This window comes from Quercus suber, unplaced genomic scaffold (assembly GCF_002906115.3).
Source record: "Quercus suber isolate HL8 unplaced genomic scaffold, Cork oak 2.0 scaffold_259, whole genome shotgun sequence".
Classification (NCBI taxonomy): Eukaryota; Viridiplantae; Streptophyta; class Magnoliopsida; order Fagales; family Fagaceae; genus Quercus; species Quercus suber.
This window is the reverse complement of record NW_027069715.1, coordinates 533,229-557,833: the sequence shown is the minus strand read 5'-3', so window position 1 is coordinate 557,833 and position 24,605 is coordinate 533,229. Positions and strand designations below refer to the sequence as shown.

The 24,605-nt window shown below is 33.4% G+C and overlaps 1 pseudogene; it reads right to left on the bottom strand.

Moving 5' to 3' along the window:
* Nucleotides 1-7,343: 7,343 nt before the first annotated feature.
* Nucleotides 7,344-8,271, bottom strand: LOC112038912 (glutamate-1-semialdehyde 2,1-aminomutase 2, chloroplastic-like; annotated as a pseudogene).
* Nucleotides 8,272-24,605: the final 16,334 nt, after the last annotated feature.

Genomic DNA, 24,605 nt, shown 5'->3' with positions numbered 1-24,605 from the left:
AGAATGTGTATTATTTGCTTTTAAATAACACTTAAATCTTTGAATGAGCATTATTTAAGATCCGGTCAATGCATGCTAAGGAAGTTTACACAAAATGTTGATGTTTTTTTTCAGTTTCTAGTTTCCCCAGTTTGTTAGGGTGTTTGTGGAAAAGTAAACTGATGGATTATGGCTTGTGAGATACAAAATTTATCAAATTTAGTTGAAGTATATTCACCTTAAGGTCAAGCCTTGGTGCGATGGCAAGTTCCTTCAACCAAAAGAGACAAATCGTGCATTTGAGTTCGGGAATCAACCTCTCCAAGAAAATTGGGGATAACACTACTTATCATAAACTCTCCCAAACTTCACAAAAGTGGGACTTTGGTGCATTTGGTACGAACTTTTTAGTTTAAGTATATTCATCTCCAGAGTCACTTCTTAGGATTTAAGTTTGGTTCAAAAGTTGTGTTTCCATAATGGCTATAAAATGCTAAAATGTAGCAAATACTTCTGATTTATTTTACAACAGATACAACCATGTAAATCAAGTGAAATGATCGACAAAGATTAGATTGTACCTTTGATTAATTACTGAAAATTATTTACTGATTTTGGGGGGGGGGGGGGGGGTGTGNGTTGCCAAAGGCAGCCCAAAGGGAGTAATAGACCTCAGAGGGATTGATAAGCTATCCTCTCCTCCCAAACCCATATCTGAATTATTCAACTCTTCCACCACCAAAGCACTCTCCCCAGGGGCATCACCCACTGCCTTCATGGGTATCACACCCAAACCCAAATCTGAATTGTTCAACTCTTCCACCACCAATACTCCCTCCCCACTGACCTCACCCACTGCCTTCGTGTGAAACACACCCGAACCCATTTATGAGTTTTCCAACTCTTCCACCACCAAAACTCCCTCCCCAGGGGCATCACCCACAGCCTTCATGGGTGTGTCCACAAACCCAGCCCTCGAAAAGCACAAAAAGAAGCCAAAGGGGAAGAGAAAAGAAGAGAGAAGATCCACCGGTGACGCGAAATCGTCAGCTCAAACTTACCTGGTGAAAAAAAGGGCTCATCGGAGTTGCTTCCGGCAAAAGATGGGCCATCGGCCACCGTCGGAGGCTGAGAACCCCGGCCCAGCACCACTGGCTCAAGATTGGAGCACTGGGAACAGGCCATGGAGCTCGCCTCCTTCATCGGGCTCTGGGTTGGTCTCTCTTCTCCAGACTGAGAGCTCTCACCCTCTTCAAAATGACTTGGGCCAAAGCAATTATAATAACCCACACTTGGGTCGGTCAGCAATGGGCTTGTGGCAAGGCCCAAGACTTGTTCATCCTGTTTGGTTTCCTTTGCAACCCATTTAAGGGCCTTAGTACCTCTTATATTGCAGTCCGAAGCCACTGCATGTGATTCCCCTCTGAAATTCATTTCTCCCACTTTGTTTCTATCCCAGGAAACCCGCCTCCTCCCTATCACATCAACCTCCACGATAAGACCTCTTCCTGACCAGCCATATCTCCTAGCATCACTCTTCTTCATCTTTTCATAATCTTTTGAATTTAAACTGGAGTTTGGGAAACGTAACCTCCTGTCTGCCAGATATTGCTCACCAACCTCTGCCTCCACATTAATGCTCTGCTTCCTCCTATCCCCTCTCACCATCTCCATCTTATCAGCCTTACCCACCGGAAAAACCCCCACTTTGGCACCTTGAAGTCCCAGATTCACCCCCTTCTTTTCATCTAGCTGCTTAAGGTGCTTGCTATCCTCTGTTCTTCCATGGAAGCCTTGCACAACTTTAGCAAAAGTTCTAGAGTTTTGGGCTTCCAAGTTGTACCTCTGCACCTGAGGAAAAAAACTTGGAGGACCAAAACCAGCCAACGCATAATGGGAGGGATTCAGCAGCTTTCTTAGTTCAAGGCCAAAGGCCCTCCAATCAAACTTCTCTTTGCCTTCAGGGATAATAACTGACCTCCTACATCCACCCACTTTGAGTTCAGTTAGTAGCAAGAACTGACCAAAAGAGTTGATGCTCCTTTGGAGAGTAAAAGCAGTGTCCCCATCTCTAAAAATAAAAAACTGCTTGGAACTCTCCCCAACAACAAAGTCTTCAATGTTATTCATCAGCCATATTGCTGCATTCTTACCCATGAAAACTGATCTCATAAAGAATCTGCCCCTCTCAAAGATCCTTAGCAAGAAGTAACGGCCCCCTTCCTCTAAAACTAATTTAAAGGATTTGGACTCAATGAAGAAGCTACGAACTCCCCCCATAATAACAGAATTAAAAACCCTTGCTCTCTCAATGATATTTCTATTATTTATTATCCTGAAGACCTGTACATACAACACCAACTTACTAAACACTTCAACAAATATTGGTTTCTCACAAAAGCAACCTCAAGCAATTCAAAATGATACAGGGTTGTGTAGAAGAATAAATATATTGGAATAACTTGAGAGAACCAGATGATTTTCCACCGTCCTACTGTTAAAAGCTTAGCCCTGACCTACTCCCATGTTTCTCACTTAGAATAGGTACCTCTCTATCTGTTTCACCAATGTTTAGTGAACAAAGTTTACTCTGAATGGATACCAGGCCATTTGATCTAACTCGCTTCCAAGACCAGTTTTTATCTTTCCCAACACTTGAAAGTTGAAATCCTTGCATTTGATCTGGTAGCAACATCATCTATGACTTGAGTACCATACTTCTGAATTAGGACTCCATCTGGACGTCACCAATCATGCCATAGGAAAATGCTACAAGCTGATCTTCAGTAATGGCCTGAAAATACTTCTAAGATTTAGAATTTTTCTCTAGCCCGGAGAGCTATCTTGAGGGATGTTAACAAACCCAAAACTCTTGTCTTAGCAAACAGATTTTAACACAGGCTACCCAAATTGAGCCTGCCTTAGCAAACAGATTCCATATATGTCTAGTTATGGCTGCTTTGTTCCATTCTTACACCCCTTTCAAACCTAATCCACCTTCTCTTTGACTTGCATACAACATCCCAGGATACTTAAGCCCCTAGATCTCCTTTCCTTTCCATAGGTAACTCCTAAATTTCTGTTCAATAGACTTGAAAATCTTCTTTGGCAATATGAAGATGCTTGACCAGTAAAATCTAAAGGCTATAATGAACTGATAGGATCAACTGGATCCATTCTGCAAAGTAAAGATTCCTTGCTGCCTGGATTCATTTCTGCCTGTTATCTCAAGAAGGGGCATACATTCTTTTGCACAAGGACTCCCAGAAATTAGATGAACCTCGAGGTATCTTACCAGTATCGAGGCTCTTTAGAATTGTAAGATCTCAAAAATTTGGTTCTTCAGCCCATCTGCACAGCAGCACAGATATCGTCATTCTTTTGAGAGTTACCAGCCAAATCAGACAGATTTTCAAACTCCTCCAATTACTATGAAAAAACTTACTGCAAACTAGGTGTTTCTTAATAGCGGCTTCTGGATTCCCTGACAAATTCAGTAAAGTTAAAAATATGACCCAAAACAACACTTTGATCTTGACCCAAAATTTAGAAGTTACACACGCACATATACATATACATGTTTGTATGTATGTATGTACCTACTACCTAGGTTGCATGACAATGAGTTTTTGACCTAGTCCTTCACTATAATGTTGAATTAATTATAGCAACAGGTTAGGTGGAATCTTCATAGTATGAAGCAAAAGTATTAGGAGACAAAAAGGGACAAATTATTTGACTCAAATAGAGGATATAATAGAGCAAATTATTTAGCTTTATTCTTCATGTGGTCCAACTCCCAAAATAAGGATAATGAATGCTTATACATGATAACAATAAGTAATTTCTTGTAGCAGGAAATCTGCAACATTGAACATGTTAATATATATTATGAATATGATTATTTCTTACTTATCAAAAAAAAATATTATGAATATGATTATAAAATCTGACACAATGGAACTTGCAGTTGAAATCAAATTTTAGTGACAAACTTGGATATCTTCTTTAGATCACTTATAAAGCCTTAAGAGAAATACCATGCACACTAACAAGTCATGAGAAATTAAAATAACTATCTGCAGCAGGTTTTCAAATGTTAGTTTCAGACTGTTATTCACATCTACACCCCTTTCATTGGAACACTTCTTTCATTGGAACACTACTCTTTTCCTCTTTTTTGATATGTCAGTTCTTCTTCCTTCTTTTCATTTTCCATTTTGTTCTCCCTCTCTTCCTGGGGAAAACATTACATGGACAGTTTATTTTTTCTCACTTTTCAGCCCTTTTTTTCCTCAGATATTTTTAGTTAGGTCATTTGTGTTGGCTGATGTATTTTACACGAGAAAGCATGATTAAATGTGCCATAAAACCAAATAAGTAATATTTCTTCTAATGAGAAAGTTCCAAAAAAAAAAAAAAAATCATGCCAAATGGTCACCTCAAATTTTTACCCGTAAGATAATCCTTTTTCAGTGCTTGACAAACAAAAGCAGTATCGAATGCTAACTACATGGTCAGTCATAAGAAATAAGTGTACCTTTGAACATACTCAGCTGCCCCATGTATAGGTATATAAAATAGGAGAATAAGTTGAAGCAGCCTTCCTGTAGCAGCATCAAGCTTCTTTAATTGAGCTAGCTGGCTTTAGAACTAAAAAGAAACCTATTAAAGAGATTGCCCTACTGAAGTACTAAAGGTGTGCTCTGTGGGCTGGTTCTTTGGTTTCCTTTAAAATAAAAGTAGCTATGAAGCCCCTATAGAGTGTCATAAGATACAACACACAAAACTGTTTCCTGTCTATAAAATCCAAGTTAAACTCTCCGGATCTCTAAACTAATTTATCGGGAGCCACCCAACATTAAAATTTAATTTCTTAGAAATTCAAGGACAATTGTTTAAATTCACAGGAGCTTTAAGTTTCAATAATAAAAGAATCCTACCAACTGAATGAGATGCACATTATGGAACACCTACATCATATCAAAAAACGATCAAACATCTATTTGTTACACGCTCAACTCTTAAGCTCCTATAACTAACCATCATATGATCTGTCTTAATATTGGCTTCAAAAATCGTAAGTTGTACAAGGGTGTTCTATAATTCTCTTTCTTTTTTCTTTTCTTCTTTTATTTTATTTTATTTTATTTTTTATTTTTTTTATGTAACGAAAAATTTTATTAAGAAAAATAGCCAACCTGAGTACATTGGGGATGTACTGTGGGGGCACAAATCAAGAAAAAAAATTACAATGATCAAGTAAAACATGAAGGGAAAACAAGAAAAATGCGACAGAGCCACACTCCATACACGTAGAGTATGTAAGAAAAATGAATTAATCTCTAGCAAGGACCAGTCACATCCCTCAAAGCATCTAACATTTCTTTTACTCCAAATACGCCACATCAAGCAACGCGACACAAGTCTCCAAAAATCTATATTACGATGCCTCCGAACTTACCTTGCCAAGACTCAAACAACTCAATTACCTTATGAGGCATAACCCAATGAAGTCCAAGCAAGCAAAACACCAAAGACCTTATCTCAAATGCTATGGGGCAATGAAGTAGAAGTTGATCCACCGACTCCCCACACCTCATGTAACACCAATCAAGAATAATAATAAGCCTTTTGCGAAAGTTATCAGTTGTAATAACCTTACCTAAAGAAGCTGACCATGAAAAGAAAGCCACTCTTGGAGGCACCTTCGATTGCCACACCAACTTCCAAAGGAAGATGAGAGTGCAGTTGGCCCCTAAATGTATGGACTGGTTTTAAAGGGGCAAAAGCTTTGAATCCAGAATTACAAAGGGAGCTTGTTACATTTTGTCACTAAGGCAATGTTTACAAAGATGTGGGACATTTTGGAATTGGAAAATAGAAAGTTGGACTACTCTGGTAATGCAGTTTGTGGCACATCTCTTAGATGACCAAGTTGTTTGTGCCACAAATCCAACTTATCTTTTATTGAAAAACTTACAAGTGGTGAAGAATTTGCTTTAAGTAATTTGCACTTTAAGCAGGATCACACGTGCAGTTCTAAGTTAGCATTCTATGGCACTCAGAACCAACATAATTCAGCTTTGCTGTTTATTACATCCTCATCAAGAAACAGAAACAAACCCAAAAGACATATATAAGCCAAAGGAGAACCACAAAAACAAAACAGATGTTCCGAGTATATAACTATCAAGTCCTGCTTTCTGTGCTTTATAAGAATGTAATCTACTATAGTGGGCTAGCAAAAACTCTTTCTAAACAAAAACTCCTCAAGAGACAGATATTGGATACAAAAAAGTACTTCCATTCTATCTAGTATCTATCAGAAGGTTGATAGATTGACAACATCGAGTGTCCTATTGACTTCTACAACTATAGAATAAGTACTTCCTTCTTCTTTTTTTAATAAAAGTTAGCCTAAATGATTTGTCAGAGACTCACAATACTGCAAAGCTGTGTACATCTATGTAAAGACAAGTCTGCAATCAAATTTCAATGGGAAATGCCTGTTCTGTTAATGATGGGTTCATTTATGATTGTTTTGCTCCATGAATTGATTATAAATTTAATAACGATGCATTAAAGGTTTCTTTTTATTTTTTATTTTTTATTTTATTTTTTATTTTTTTTTATTTATAAATTCCCTTATGGGTTTGGCAGTAATAGGAACCAATGCATTTTATTATAACATGTTACTGTTACAACTCACAAACATGAAAATGGAATGGGGTGATTTCACTAAGCTTGGTGCCTGTGAGCCAGTCATCTATGACCAACTTCTGAAACTCCGATAATTTTTTTTTTATTATATTTTTTTTTTGCATGCTGTAAATCTCACTGCACAGGATTAGTGTTACCCAAAGAAATAGTAAATAATGTTGAGTGAACAAATACCACATTTGGAAACTAGCTTTATGAGTAAATAGTACTAACGGTTATCAAGATACAAAAAGCCCTTACAGTAATAAGAAGAAATGCTCCCTTCAGGTGGGAAGGCTAGTAGAAATGCACCTTCTCGTTAAAGGAAATCAACCATAGCACTGTCAATCCAACTACAAAACAGTAAATATTCTAAAGGGGTCAAAAATGGGAAGGTAAATCAAAGACTATAGATACAGGAATTGCCATTGCCACAGTAAATCGGCTGTAAAACCTTCTGCAGTTGCTATTGTTTTCTGGATATGTTAAGGACTATGCACCAAGTCTGTAGATCCTGCTTCAAATTTTGGAGGAGCAAGATACACTCCCTCCTCTAGCATTCCCCTGTAGAATCAGACATACCTAGCAGTACCACTTTTCTTTGCATCCCCAAAGTTGTAAACAAGCCCTTCTGTGAAAAAAAAAAAAAAACCCGGACATTCCTAGCAGTACCACTTTTCTTTGCATCCCCAAAGTTGTAAACAAGCCCTTCTGTGAAAAAAAAAAAAAAACCCGGACATCCCATGTGTATACCCACCGCACATCGCATGCCCTGCCTTTTTCCCCAGCATCAATTATACCTTGAACAAATTCACCTGTGATCTTATTCAAATATATATTACTTCCTGGCTCTTGCAATCGCCTAAGAGTGTGTATGCCTGCGGTCATTGCCAATGGGTTTCCACTCAAGGTCCCAAGCCTGGTACATTGGTCCTGCTGGTGCTACCATTTCCATAATCTCCCTCCTTCCTCCATATGCTCCAACTGGCAGACTCCCACCAATGATCTTCCCAAGTGTTGTTAAATCAGTAGTTATGCCAAAGTATTCCTGATAATAACTTTTTCAAAGATTAGGAGAGCACCAATTTCTTTAGTGATTTTGCGTATGGCATTAAGGAACTCAGGTTTAGGAGCAATGAAACCGGAGTTCCCAACAACAGGTTCAAGAATCATTGGCGCAATCTCTCCTTTATTGGTCTCAAAGAGATATTCCACAGCTGATATGTCATTAAAAGGGGCAGTTAGAGTGTCATAAGTGGCTCCTTTTGGGACACCAGGGGAGTCAGGGAGCCCTAAGGTGGCAACCCCACTTCCTACCTTGACAAGGAATAGATCAGCATGGCCATGGTAACAGCCCTCAAACTTGATAATCCTCTCCTTGTCAGTGAAAGCATGGGCCAGGCGGAGGACACCCATGCATTCTGTGCCTGAATTAACAAAGCGGACCATTTCTATGTCCAAAGTATTTTCTAGCAGACAAGGAGCACCAAAGCTGGTTCCTTTCTTCATCGTTTCAGCTAGGGCAGCAATTACCTGCAGGTAAATAATAGCTTGGAACGTTATCCACTGCAATATCTGGAAGACTACCATCAGAATTGAAAAACAAATAAAGGATTCATCATTCATCCACCATTACAGGCTCTAGTTCAGGGTATTGGCAAGATAAATCTTAAGAATTACAGTTCTCCAACTCTTATTTTTTTCCCCCAAGAAAGAGGGCTGTGTGTGGAGTTGTGGACAAACCTACTTTAACAAAGTTATCACTTCTCTTCAATAAAGCATTATAAGTTATAACTCTTCCCCAGCTAAAATTAATTTTTATAGTGTATTTAGATTAAAAAATAAAAATATTAAAACAAAATACTAATGCATCAACTTGTAAGAAAGAAATGTAAATAAAATAGTGAATAACCTCTGCATTGGCCTATTAATAGCAGATGAATCCAATTGGAGGCAAATTATTTTCTTATGAGGCTCTACCTGATTGACGGACGAATGGTTTATCTGCATCTCCAATTACTTTCTGTGTGATAAGCATGTCATCTTAAAATGCATGCATGTATGCATGATGCCATGATCTCTCTACTTTTTCTCCTAGTAAGAATGTATACATTATATACATAATTTTGGTAAAAAAATTGCATTGATGTGTCTCTCATCTGAATGTTTTAAATTCCCAGAGGCATTTTCTTTGTGGATTAGCCGATGTTTAATTAAAGAGGGAAAAAAATCTAGAAGGCCAAAGTTTTAATGAATCTCTCTCTTTTGTTCTATTTTATTTTTGGGTTAAGTTCTAAGTTCTGAGTTTGTGAATCCAAAATGGTTTTTTCCCTCCAAATCATTGTAATTTTCATGAACTAAAAGGCCAACTATTATCAGGAGTAATGGATGCTTCAAGGACATTGATTTATGAAATATTTTTAAAAAAAATTTGTAGGAAAATGAAAAAAAAATTATTAATATTTTTAACATCTTTTTATATTTTTCATGAACATGATATCAAAACTTTCTTAAAATTGTCCACTAAAAAATGACCTCAAGGCACCATTTCTTTTATGGCTAATAAACTCATGAAATAGGATTGTGGGACTTGGGAGCTTTAATTTCCTTGCTTTTGTACACAGTTAGGTGTTTTTTTCCTAGTTAGAATGTACTCAAAGTCTAGGGTTGAATAATAATGGTTACAATACTAGAATTCTTAAACAAGTAACAACTTCGAGCAGGGTGGAACCATCTTTGTATTGTGGCACCCCAATTTTATTTATTTATTATTATTATTATTATTTTTTTTACAAACAAGGGTATTCAAATCCCTTCTAGTATCTGACTATTTCCTCGCGCATGTGTAGTCTTTCATCCCACACGCATTGGGTTATTATAGGGACGAATTCGTTGGGAGTAGCTCCAAGATACCGATAAGAAGTTTCGAACCCAAATTAAATAAATAAATAAAATCGTGTATAGTAGGTTATATTTAAGAACCAATCCATGTTTGCACTCTGCAAGACTTGGCCCATCTAAGGAAAAATTTGGACCCTAAGTACGTGTACATTAAAAATTTGCTCTCATTTTTTTACTTTTGTTTTGTTTTTTCTTTTTAAATGTTAAAATCCGTCATTAAAATCATAAGAAAAGCACTCGTTCAATCATCAAGAGGCCATGCTTGGACATTTGGCTTGTTGACAGATACAAATTCAGCACCACCTTTTATATTGACTTGCTTTTATTATCTTGGCTTTCACCATAGCGAATAATTTTGTGTGTAAAATTTAGATATAAGGTACAATATATTAAGTTCTTAAATTAAATTTAAATATATAGTTGCATTGCATTTAATTATTTTTGAAAATAATCACTATTTTTATTTTATTGGTGAATGCAACTAAGTGTTTCAATTTATTTGACTTAATATACTATACCTAAGGTACTTTAACCAAGTTTTGCCTTACTTTTTGTATTGGCTTGTTTTAGAAGCTTCACATTTTTATCCTCATATCTCAAAACTCTTACACAAACCAACTACCCAATTCCCCAAAGGCAAAAGCCTCTCATGATTTCATCACTTTCATCTAATGCTCTCACATTCTTACTTAAGTCCTCCCTCTTCTTTAATAAAGAGTTTCTTATTGAACATAAGCAATAATGACATTAAAATCTTGAGAGGTGCATACAAATGGAAAATGTAAATTTTGAAAAGAATAGTAGTTTGTATTGTAAAAGAAATCACCCAAAATTTTACAATGGAGATTATAATGGGTGGATTTTTATTATATGAAAGACTATCATGCAATCATAACTTTAATGGAAGATATTGAATCCTTATTAAAATACTTGTTAAATATGTATTTAGCAAATTAAAAAACTCTTGACCACTCAATAGAGTTTAGAAAGATGCAAAAGTGATGCAAAAGTCTCATGTAAGATAATTTTGTTGATGTGTAACTTTCCTGAGTATACATATAGACATATATAAACCAAAGCTCAGAGAAAATGTAATTAGATTCTATAATTGGAGTCTAATTTTGTGCCATATGTCTAATTTAATTTATTTTTTTTAATCTTAGTGCCCAATGACTCATTGACAACACAAATCTCAAAAATCAAGAAGACCACAATAATTACATTCATTCACCTAGGTACACACATTAACAAACTCTCTCTCTCTCTCTCTCTCTCTCTCTCTCTCTCTCTCTCTCAGACCTTTCCATTCTTCAATCTGTCTCTCAAATTCATAATTTAAAACCAAGGAAGGTAGTGCACCAAACTATATTTCTCTTGCTACGATCTTTAATTTTCAGCCTTAACCTCATAGGATACGTTTATCTTTAATAGTTATTTCTTTTCAGGATATGTTAGACCAACCAAAGACAAATAGGTTTCAATATTTTTAGACATGGAGACTGAAAAAAGGGCAATGTTGTGGAAGTGATTGATACTTGGTTAGGGGACTCATTCTCTAACCCTGCATCACATAACCAAAATATTGATCATTTTAATTTGTGACTTATATTCCAATATTAATGTCACTTTGGTAAACTACTAAACTGTATTTGGTAGACTACAACTTTTATTAAATCCGAAGGCAGAGCAATAGAACCTGCAAGCCTCCAAGATAGCAGAAGGTAGATTAGGCATATTATTGCTTCGTAGTTTTATTATTACTTTATAGTTCCCAACTATAAAGCTCTAAAGTATATTCTTACATAGTTTTGTCCTATATATGTATACCCATTAGTTTTCAGGTGTAGAATTTTGGGCCATGTTGAGGTAAGTTCTTGGTATAATTTATTGATATAGTGCTTGAATCGTCGATTTTCAATGGACCCATGTTCAATTCTAGCATAAAATCAAAGTTATTCGTTTGTAGGCCTAGTTTGAAATTTGTACATAAAGATATAGTGAGGGCTTGAGTGATAAAAATGTCATTTATGTAGTGAATTTGGGCTTCGTTCTAGTAGAGAGTTGGTGAAAAGTGGGATTGTTTTGGCAGTAAGGTTTGTGGGGTTTTGGTATTTGAGCGTAGAGGAGAATGTTGGCAATGGAAGCTACTACACAAATTCCTTCTAATATAAATTCTTTTACTGTATAAGATCACGCATGAGTGGGTTAGCGTTTGTACATTTTAGACAAATTTAGTCGTATTTGCTTTCTCTATGAGATCATTTATTGGGCTTTTGGAACATATATGAGATCTCTTAGTAGACCAAAATTTCCAATGTCTTTTGCAGGGTTAACATCAATAATATGCATTTTCAGGTTTGTGTTTTTTCCTGTTTTTACAAATGTTTTTATTATTATTTTGGATTCATTTTTCTAAGATTTAATCAAATGTTAATTTTATAATCCAAATCAGTTGTGACAAAAGTTAGGTTTTTCTTTATGCATTTTCTCTCTTTAATTGAATAATGACTCGGCATAAAAGAAAAATTATAACAAAATGTAGAAGTGTTTTAGATTTTATGTTTTCATTTTTTTTTTTTTTAAAGAACACTTTTGTGTTTTATTTCAATTTTGTTTCCAATTTTTATGCCTTTCTAAGATTCAACAAAGTATCAATTTTGGAGGTCTAAATATCTAATTCCATTTCAAGGCAAACCCTAAAAACTCTAAATTGTCTCATGTGTCTAATTCCATTTCAAGGCAAACCTTAAAAACTCTAAATTGTCTCATGTATTGATAAGTGGTATAGCAAATATTTGTTTAAATTTTGTCAAGGGGCATAGCCAACTTTATAAATATCATTGTCTCAGAGCATTAGCATCAGAGAGTTCCAATTCTACTCTATTTTACCATTCCAAAAAGCCACTTTATCATTATATCATCCCATTTTACCATACCTCCAACATCCCAAAACTCTATTTTTATTAAAATATTATTTTTTAATCTTTCTTTATTATTTTTTTTCTAACTGTAACTTTTGGTTTTCCTAGGCTTTCCAACAGTCTTTTTTTTTCCTCTCTTTCTCCCTCAACCTCTAGCATCGGTTTAACACACAAAGCCACACACACACACACACAGACCCATGATACACCGATCAACCTATCCAAACCCATCACCACACACACAAAAACACAAACCATCAAACCTTAAACAGAGCCACACACGCACAATCCATCAAACTAGTTGGAGCTAATGATCAACCTAGAAAAACCTAGCTGTCAAAAATACCCAGAAAAGGCCGATGATCAACCCAGAAAAACCCAGCGGAACAAAAACCCATTGTAACAAAAACCCAGAAAAACCCAAGCCACCACTGCCCACTGCTCACCAAAATCCCATCGAAACAAAAACTTATATTAAAAATAAATTAAAAAAAAAAACCATCAGAAACCCAGAAGAACCAGCCAACCATGCGGTGACCCACGCCGATCTCCACCAAACCCATCACTGTGACCCACGCCGATCTCGCCATGACCTCGCTGGACCCAAAAACTGGCGATCTCCGACGACCAACAACCCACTTCAGCCACTTTAGCCACAACCCAACCACAACCCAAACACCGGACCCAAACACCGATCAACCCAAATCCAAAACCCATAACCCATAACCCATGGCCCACCATGCCGATCCACCACTTGACCCATGATACACCGATCGGAGCAAACCACACCCACATTGGAACAAACCCATCGAAGCCACATCGAACCCATTGGAGCAAACAGCATTGAGAGAGAGGAAAGGAAGAGGGAGAAAGAGAGAGAGACGAGGAGGACAGTTGAGAGAGTGGGAGAGTCAAAGCAGATGAGAGAGAAAATGAATAAAATATATATATATATATATATTAGAATACTGCTACAATACAATTCTAACTTTAGAATTGTACTGTAGCACTATTGCAAAATAATTTGCAATAGTTGGATTTACCATTCTTTGATGCAAATGGTTTTAAGGCTTAAAATGCCAAATGTCCTTAAATTTGGCATTAGCATTCTCCAATGCGAATGCTAATGCTCTCATGGTATCACTAATATTGTATAAATTTTATTTGAGTGTCATAACTACCTTTGTAGATATCATTATCCTATCATTAAAAGACTTATGTTCTTCCTACTAGGGATGATTTCAATAAAATTTATTAAAAGCTTAAATTATCTCACATAATAACAAGTGGCATAGTCAATTTGGCATACGTTTAGCACATGGCATACCAACTTTTGTTAAAATCATTGTCATACTACTAAAATACTTTTTGAAAAATTTTACTTCTTTAGAAGGAATTAATGATCATTATCCTATAACTAAAAGAAATCTTAAAAAAAAAAAAAAATTCTTCTCTTAAAAAAATGCAAAGAAGTTTAGGCACCGCCACAATTCTTACAAAAAAAAAATGATAATGTTGAAGAATAAGCACAAACAAAAATAAAATAAAATAAAATAAAAATATCAAGTGTTGTTACATCTTATTAATAGAATTTTATCATGATTTTTAGCTAATCCTATGACTTAAGGAATTTTACATATTTTGACAAAAATAATAAATAAAATAAGATATAAAAATAACCCCTAACACCACTAGAATTGACAAATTCCCGTGTATAAGCACATGTTACATACTAGTTAATATCATAGTTCAGTCTCGGTCTCCCAAACAAAAATTTCTAATTGCACCCTTAACTTGCTGAGTCTCTAAAAAAACAAAAAAAAACAAAGAAAACAAATGAGGATGTGAAGAAAACCATAATATGAGGTCCAAAAGAGAGGAGCCGTTATTCAGGTTATGCATGACACAGAAAGTTCAGCCTAAGTTATCTTCCCTGAGAGTCCCCAAAAAGGGAAGTGGCACGTTTTTTTTTTTTTTTTTTCCTATGCTTTTGAAGTAACTCTTTACATTAATGCTTTGATTAATTTTGGTGCATCCATCCATCCATGCATCATCATCAACATCATAAAAACAAGAGAGATGCTAACAAGTATTCTTAGGGCATTGGTTAGCATGACCCTAAAATCAATACTCCGTAATTTTCACTATTCATGTGTACGAGTTTAGAGCCCACAAGAAGTTTAGAAATGGACCTGATTTTTTGTAAAGGTCTTGATCGCATCAAATGATGTAAACTTTCTAGCGATTTTGATAAATAATAATTGTCTTGAAGACTGAAAATCCAATCAATCAAATATTCTTCGTAACATACAGAATTGAATGTGGAATATCAACGTGTTATCAATCAATAATGCGTCACTTGAGAGTTTGGTATAGTGAATGGTTTGGTACTTTCGTGGTTATTTCCTTTTATAAGTAGTTTGTGTCAAATTTGACTTTTTTTCAGAAGTATTAAAATTCATAGGATATTTTATCCACAAAAACATCATGGTATAACAATGAATGATTTCTAGACTAATTACCATAAGGATGAGATTTCTAGACAAATTACCATCAAGAATCCCCGACAACATTCATACAATTGCAATTATTAATAATATTATTATTATAATACTAATAAGTAAACCTCAAAAATCAACACAATTGTTACTGCAAATAATTGTTACCTATTGGAGGAAATTTTATTTTGTGGTCAAATACATGCACAAGGATTTAGAAAATTTGCAACTCAAAACTTTAAAATTCCTAAGAAAAATGCTAGAATCACTACTTTTATCATAATTTTTGTTGTAACTTGCTCATGTGACAAGTTATGAATGATGAAGTAAAAGTGCCGGATTCATATGAGTCTACGAATCCACCACTCATAATTCTCCACATAGATAAGTTGTGGCAAAGTTATGGTAAAAGTTATAATTATACAAACTTAATTGGTAAACACCATCCACAACTAAAAAAACATAATATCCATAACTGTCGTACCAAATTCTCTTACACAAGCTGAGCCATGCCAAAGAACAGAGTAACCAAAGTAGAACAGACTCAACTATTAGTATCAGCTATCAGGGTGACTATCAAAAAGTAAATCCTTTTTTTTTCCTGCAAGAAATACCATTTTTTGTTTTGTTTTGGTAGCCTATCATAAACTAAACAACACTCTATATAACATGAAACAGTAAAATAACTAGTAAACATCACGTTCAGAAATCTAAAGCTTAGCAAGGGCCAAGTGGACAATTTGGTTGACTTTGAAGGACCAAAGCTGTATGATGTTGTCAGCTTCAAGTCCATTGTCAACTGCAACCTTTTGCCACCCAGAGCTGAGTATGTAGGACTTGCTACAACCCAACTTCCACTTCTTCAAAACGATTGTTGATTTTGCAAGACTGGGCTCTAACAAGGGGACCTCCATTCCTTTGTAATTGATTTCATTTGCTTCCCTTTGCTCCAGAATGGTATGGTCCTCTTGGCTGAGAAAGTCAGTCCTCACTTGACCCTTTGGTATGGAAAGGCGAGCAAAGTGAGGCTTCATATCGGTTTTGGACAATCTTTTCTGGATAACAAGTGTCAAATCTTGGCCGTTTAGCCCATTAATTTTGTCCTTGAATTGGGTGGGCAAGCAAGGTGGTGGGTGAGGACCAGCTCTCCGAGTGACGCTGGGTCTGGGTCTGGGTTTGATCCTCTGCCTCTTGGGTTTGAGTGGCTTTTCTTTAGATAGCACAGAGTCAGATTGGTTTGGAATGGTAATGAGTGAAGCAACATGAGCAAGCACAGACAAACCCTCAAACTTGTGATAATGATGATATTTGTTGGGAGACCCCTTAGCTTTATCTTTCCATCGTTGGCTGTAAACCTGCAAGCAAAGTATGAAAAATGCTTAAGTTCCTCGTAAATTATGATGTGAATAAATACATAGTAAATCTTATGCCAACCATTAAACATTTACATTAGAATAAGAAACACTGAAACTCTAAAATTTTGGCTCTTTTGATAGTCTGTAAGTTAAATTTAGGCTTCAACTTTACTTGTTTGTTAAACAAACAAATATAAACAAGTGCTTCATGAGTGGAGCTCAAGCTTTTTATCCATCACAGTAGTAAAAGTAAAACTCACAAGGGAAGGCTTTGATCTTCGTCTGTGAGCACCCCAATTGGATTTGAAGAGAAACTTAGAACGAAACTCATAGACGATAATAGACTTGTCCATGCCAATTGAGAAATTTGAGAAACAGAGACGTAGAAAGCAATGAGAAAGGGAGAACAAAGCAGCAAGAGAGAAACCAGAGGAAAAAAAAAGGGATTGCTTAGTCAGTTGGTGTGAGAAAAACCAAAGTCTGAGCCTCTTTATAAAGAGCTTGACAGCATCATTCATATTTGATGAGATATACGTGAGATTCCTTAGAAAAATGAATCTATCTCTTACTGTCAAAAAAAGGAAAAGAAAAAGGAAAACAAATATATCAAGTGAGTCCCACATAGAACATACTAAGCTCTATTAATAAATATAAAAGATTTCAATTGGGAGCAAAGTCCACGTAGATGTGGAGGGCTACAATAGAAAATGCTGAAAAGTTTGCCATGTAATGTGTTTCAATTGGCCACTTAATGGAAAAATTTGCCATTGATTTGATGGAATTGTTTCAATTGTCCATGTATGATAAAGTTTGCCATTGATTTGAATTGTTTCAATTGTCCCTTGTCCATGTATGATAAAGTTTGCCATTGATTTGATGGAATTGTTTCAATTGTCCATGTATGATAAAGTTTTCCATTGATTTGAATTGTTTCAATTGTCCCTTGTCCATGTATGATAAAGTTTGCCATTGATTTGATGGAATTGTTTCAATTGTCCATGTATGATAAAGTTTGCCATTGATTTGAATTGTTTCAATTGTCCCTTGTCCATGTATGATAAAGTTTGCCATTGATTTGATGGAATTGTTTCAATAATCTATGTGATTGTGAGCAAATAATAATCCGTGTGTGTTTCAATCCCATGGTACAAGAATGAAGATTTTCAATCGTGAGCAAATAATAATCATCAATATCAATCCTGCCATGTGGCACTTTAATCTGGCATTTAACCTTTTTAATTTCTTTTCATTAAGTTATTTTTACTGTTACCCCAAAAATCATATTAACATATTTTTACTGTTATATAAAAGATGGGCTAGTGTTAATACATGGGCCATTGTCAGCCTCAATTAAATGGAAAATGAGGAAGCTATAAAAACAAAGACTTTTGGCATTTACTAAAATCCCATTGTGTTGTGCAACTTAGCTGTCATTTCTCCTTCTACAAAATTTAGTAGTTTCATATTGCCAACCTCTTGGTATTCTTCATAAAATGGTTGTTCTTACGTTCCAATTTTCTTTGCCATTAATTTATCGAACTTCAATTACTATCCCTCTTTCTCGCCTCTTATCTTCATCAAAGTTAAACCCCTCAAATGAGATTGCCAAAAAAAGGCAGATAATGACTACTCAAGAAGAAAGAGAACAAGAACTTGACGGCTAAAATACTTGCGAACAAAAGTTTCAATGGTGAGCAAATAATAATCCATATATTCAATTTTCAATTGTGAGGCAAATATAGTCCCGTGGTACAAGAATGAAGATTGGAGAAATTGACCATATAAATCAATTGTAATGGTACTTATAAAACATGACATGAATAATGAACAAATATGATACTTATGGGACGCTTCAATTGTGAGCAAATAATCCATTTGAAGAATGAAGATTTGAGAAATTGACCATAAATCAATTGTAATGGGACTTAGAAATTGGCAAATATGGTACTTATAGAACATGACATGAACAATGAACAAATATGATACTTATGGGGCGTTTCAATTGTGGAGGAATATAATAGAAAATGCGAATATAATAGAAAATGCATGACATGAATAAGATTGGAGAAATTGACCATAAGAGAAACGCATGACATGAATAATTGGAGAAATTGACCATAATAATAGAAGTGTTGATAAGTTGACAACAACTAAAAAACTTAAATTTAATAAAAATTAACTTGAATATATTGACGTCATACACACAAATAAATACTTAAAAATTTTCTTCTAGAGGAGCTGAATGTTAAGATTGGAGAAATTTGGAGAAATATGGTGCTGAATCCATATGACATGAAGATTGGAGAAATTGACCATAATAATAGAAGTGCTGATAAGTTGACAACAACTAAAAAACTTAAATTTAATAAAAAGAAACTTGAATATATTAACATCACACACAAATAAATGCTTAAAAATTTTCTTCTAGAGGAGCTGAATATGAAGATTGGAGAAATTTGGAGAAACATGGTGCTGAATCCATATGACATGAAGATTGGAGAAATATGGGGCTGAATATGAAGTATATGACAGTCCATATGACAGTACGATGTGGATTAACTACTGTTTATTCAAAGATAGAAAACTCCTTGGCGAAGACATCCACTAAAAAACTTAAATTTAATAAAATTTAATAAAAATAAAACTTGAATATATTGACATCACACACACACACACAAAAAAATTAAATTAATACTTAAATTTTTAAAATTTTCTTCTACGAGTTTTCATATTTTAAAATCATTGTATGATAGCTTCGTTATTAATTTTATCAATTACATCTTCTTTTTTTTTTTTTTTTTTGAGAATGAATTACATCTTTTTTAATGTACACAACCAAGCAATCATTCATGTATGATAGCTTCGTTATTAATTTTATCAATTACATCTTCTTTTTTTTTTTTTTTTTTGAGAATGAATTACATCTTTTTTAATGTACACAACCAAGCAATCATTCAATTACGATAACCAAGAGGTTGACAAGAACCTATTTGTAAGTATGGTCCTTCTTATTACAGCATGATCATCTACATATATCTAAAAATTGAAGCGTAACATTTACTCATTTAAGGCGACTTAAATGCTCAATTATTTTAAAATTAAAATATCTTTTAAACATTATTTTTCTTATTAATTTTTCAACATTTCTCCCTCTCTTTTACCTTTTCATCTTTCCACTACTTTCTACTTTAATATCACTCATTCTCTATCCTTTTATATTCCTTTATTTTGATTATTCTTATTCTCAAAAATTTGACATTTTTCCTTCCATTCTACGCATATTTTTTTCACACAAAAAAAGGTTACCTCTCTCTCTCTATTTGTTTTTCATGTTGTCTGGTTTTTTATTTTTCTTGCATCCATACTTTAGGTTGATGAATTTTTGTATTAGTTAGAACTCTACTTTGGGTTAATGCGATTTAGTTTTGTGTTTTAAGTTGTTATCTTTTTATTCTTTTTGATTGTTAAATATTATCTTACTGCATTATACATATAGTTTATAATAATTTTTTGTGTTAATTAGAACTCTACTTTGGGTTAATGTGATTTAATTTTGCGTTTTAAGTTGTTATCTTTTTATTCTCTTTGATTGTTAAATATTATCCTACTGCATTATACATATAGTATATAATAATATAATGTTATTATATTACATAGTATAACTTGAAAATTTTGATGTTTATTACTATATATTTTATTTTTACTCTTTTTTATTCTTATTAAATTATGCAACACAAATTAAAAAAATGGCTAAACACACATTTGCTTTCCTTTACCATATATTAGGGGAATCAAAATATTTGTGTAATAAAGGGTCATATAATTTATAATTTAGATAGCATTCTTTGAATGTTCCTAGGCCTATAGATTGAGCAATTTGTAGACTTAAAAGGCTATTGAGAATGGACTTTTTGAATCAAGACTAAAATAATATGGACTACTATATATCATTTAGAAAAAAAACTTTATCATAGATATATTAATTTTTTTGCCATAAATTTAAATCACACAAATTTAATAATTTTATATTTTGTGTTAGCATTTTCTATGCTTCTTCTTCTCCTTCTCAAAATATTATGTATCATCTTAAAAGAATGTCAACAATATTGATCTTGTGGGAAAAGCTAAATAAAATATTGAGAAAAAAAAGTTTTATATTATAATTTACTAAAAATGTTTTTTAAATATTTAAACCTTTCTATTTTTTTTAATCATTGACGTGTTTTATAGCTACCACACGTGGTAACTTAAGTTTTAATATTCTTATGTCGTTTCTGCAAAAAGAAAAAAAAAAAAGTTAAAAGGTTGTCACAAAAGAGGACTTCATGTAAAGTGTTTTTTCAAACTGAATTACCTATTCTGTAAGGCCACCAAACTTGATAATTTGCAAAGGGGGAACCACTCGCAACAATATTTGCATAGTTATATAGTTCCAGCTAAAGCAATCAAATATACTTTTAGTCTTAAAAAAACACATATGTACCGGTGGTTAAACATTCATCTTGGGTAATTAACTTTTCATATAATTTTTCTTTTACATATTCATCTACTTTAATTTAGATTTTTCTATAAAAAAATAATTAAAAAAAAACTTTAATTTAGATATTTATAAGTAAGCAATGAAATAATGATTCATGAAGAACCAAAAACAAAAAGTATTATCTATATATATTCATCTTGTGCAGTTATAATTTTGCATTTATATATTTATCTATTTTAATTTAGATGTTTATAACTAAATAATGAAATCTATGAACAAGATAATTAAAACAATCATATTTCTACTCTTCAAAAAGTCACCAATTTTTTTTTTTTTCAAAAAAAGGCCTTCTACATTTCCTTGGAAATTCATTTAAAAAAAAAAAACTTTGACATACCACTAACCTAACCACTTCATACATTAAAAAAATTTAAGACTCATTATTATTTCCGTTAGGATATTATGGATGTCTTAATTGATTAAGACCAGACTAGAGAAATGCCTTTTATATTTCCTTGAAAATTCAAAAAAAATAAAATAAAATAACCTTTGACATACCACTAATATAACTACATCTATAACTATTTAAGACATCCATGATATCTATTTCTTATTGATAACCATAAAAATTAGTAACATACAAAGTAATAAAGAATAAATGAATGAAGATAAAAAGAAATAAAGTCAAACGTCAATTAGTAACCAATAAATGGAAAATAAAAAAGTGGTCAAGAAAGTAAAAATAAAATAGAGATGACCATATAGAGGACATTAAAAATGTTACAGTGCAAAAAAAATCAATCATTACATTCACTTAATTAAATCAATAATCAACAATTAAATATAATAATACAAAATTTAAACTTAAACTAATCGAACTCTAACTAGGGAAATTATATTTCCTATGATAACTAAAAATGAGATGTTCTCCAATAATAGAAATTATATAAGAATAAAGTTGGAAAATTTTATAATCTTATTTTTTGACATTTCATTTAACCATATATATATAAAATATCCATACACCATGATTTATGACCAATTCTACCTCTCATTTAATGTCATTGTTATGCAAATCATCAACTATTTAATATATGATAATTGCAAAAAAAATGTTACAAATGAGATCATGAAAAATATAATAAAACTTTTTTTTTTTTTTAAAACACTCTTTACAAAGTTTAGGGACTAAAATAATATTTTGCCTAAAAAATTATCGCATGCAACGCGCAGGGCTGCGACTAATTAGAATGAAAAGATGAGACATTCAAACATTATTTTAGTGAGTATGCGTATATACAGAATGTATAACATAAATCCAACAATTTTAGCTAAAGACTTAAGCAAGCACTACCCAACTGTCTGTTTGACAAGAAATGCATTTTTTTAATTAAAAAATTAGTGACTTTAAAATTTGCCTTTTGAAAACACAGTTAATTTGAAAAATCACAATTAAACATTTGATAAATTGCAATTTGATAATTGAGCAATTGATCTGAAATTTCTATTTTAATACAAATTATTAAAAAGGACTTAACGTTCTATGAAGATTATCTTGTCATTTTTTTTTCTAATATCTTGTCATCTTTTTTAATTGTAAACAAGACTCAGGGATTGGCTTTTCCGATTTTTTTTTTTATAATCCCTACTGAAATGCCCTTTTTCTAAACCACATTAAAATTTTTTTTAAGAAGCCCTACAAGGTTACACCACAAATAAAGAAATGTCTTTAATCTAAGCCACAATTAAAACCTAGGTTTTGCCCAGAGAGATAAAGTAAAGCATCTGGCAATATTTTTTAGGGGAGGTGAGATACGAGCATTTGTTCATAAAAATGTGTGTCTGGCTCAGAAGCCTAGAGATGATTTTTCCTTATGTGTTTTGGGTATATTGAGCTCAGGAGTCTCCTACGTACCCAATGTGTCCAACGTAACAACCACTGAAAATTTTGTTACAATGACGTTCTCCACCATTTGCTACAGCTTGCACAGAGAAGCTGATATTTGAGGAGAGGTGAGCCTGTGAGAGTTTTTGTTGCATTTTTACAAACTGATCTTTGTCATTAGCAAATGGTTAAGGATATCTTAGAAATTGACACCTAAAACATGTGTGTTGTGAGAATAAGATCTTACCTTAGGTTTTTCTCATAAAATTCAGCCACATGGAAAAATACACTTCTATTCTATATAAAAAAAGCTACATGTCAGAATTTTAAGAGTGGAACCTAAAGAACAGTATCTAAATACTATACCTAAGTTTTGTCCAAATTCAAAAATGGTTAATTTGTGTTCTTTGGGATTTTGAATTGTATTTGCTTGGACAATTTTTTCCATCAATCTTCTATGGACCAAAATTTTGGAAAGGTAAATTTTTTTTTAATGGGCTCAAAATTTTATTTAGGATGTTCAAGGTTTTTTTTTGGTGGTCAAGTTTTTTTCTAGGATGGTCAACATCCCAATATTAATTTAAATTTTTTTAAAGATACATATAAAATAATAGTAATAATAATAATTTAGATCAAGGTGGTCATGTGACCACCCTGACTAACACATAGCATTGCCCTTGGGTGCCATATATGTGGAACGATGTGATGCTTCCGACAACCAAACAACCACCATGATTTGACTCGGAGATGTCGATAGCATTGCATGAAGCCCAAGGACTATTGAGAGAGATACAAACTCTTGGGAGAGAGAGAGAGAGAGATAGGCAAAGCGCTGAGTTTATGAAGGAAAGAGAGTCNTTTTTTTTTTTTTTTTTTTTTTGTTGTTAATGTTTGAGATTGTAACGTTATTGGTTTATATGGTGTAATTTGTGTGAAGCTATAAATAGAAGTGTTAGTAGTTAGCAAATTGAATGATAGAGTTTTAGTAGTATCCATGCTTGCAGAAAGTCAATTGAATGGTGTAATCCGTGCTTGCAGAAATTCAATTTGCTAACTTTATTGTTTCTATGTTCAAAAAAATCTGGTGAAGATTTGATTTAAAGTCCTTTTGTTGAAGTGGAGTTTACTTTCTTATCCCGTAATTACATGACAAATTGTGTGAGCCAGACATAAAATGATATGACCATAAAGAATCAAGATATGAACAAACCTTTAGTTTTCTCATGTGAACTAATAGAACTGTTATTGAGGTTCACATATGATATTTGCAAACACCAAGTATACAGATTTGGTTAAAGGTCTGTGGCTACTTCTTTGCTTAATATGATAAGTAATGTCTGTAGTTCTATTTTTCAAAAAAAAAAAAAATGTATGTAATCCCGCTATTTTACTGTTTCATTTTTTCATCTACTCTACTTAATCCTCAATCTTCACTACCCTCTTCCTTTTTTGTTGTTGTAGTCCTAATCTATTTGCTAATGAATAATTTTTGGCTTTTTGTTTCCATTCTGAACATTCTTGAATTAGGACAAACGACAAAATAACTTTGAGGCTCAAATGTTTGTAGGAAATTGAGATTTGGGGATTCCTAAATAGGGTTTGTTGCAATTATAGATTTCAATTCCTAATATGTTTCCCTCTTTGTACTTTTTATGTTTTTCCTAGGAAAACACCATAGAAGATCAAATTTTACCTAGGCTGTCTCTTGATGTTTTAAGGAATGGTTAGTGATATTTCTACTTAACTTTTAAGATTTTTCCCCTAACATATTCTCTTTATTTGTTAGTGGGAGTGAAATTGTGGTTTTTGGGTCCATTTTAGCACTTTAGTTTACTAATTTGTGTTCTTTTAATACAAAGCTTCGAAATTCAAGACTCACCGTGG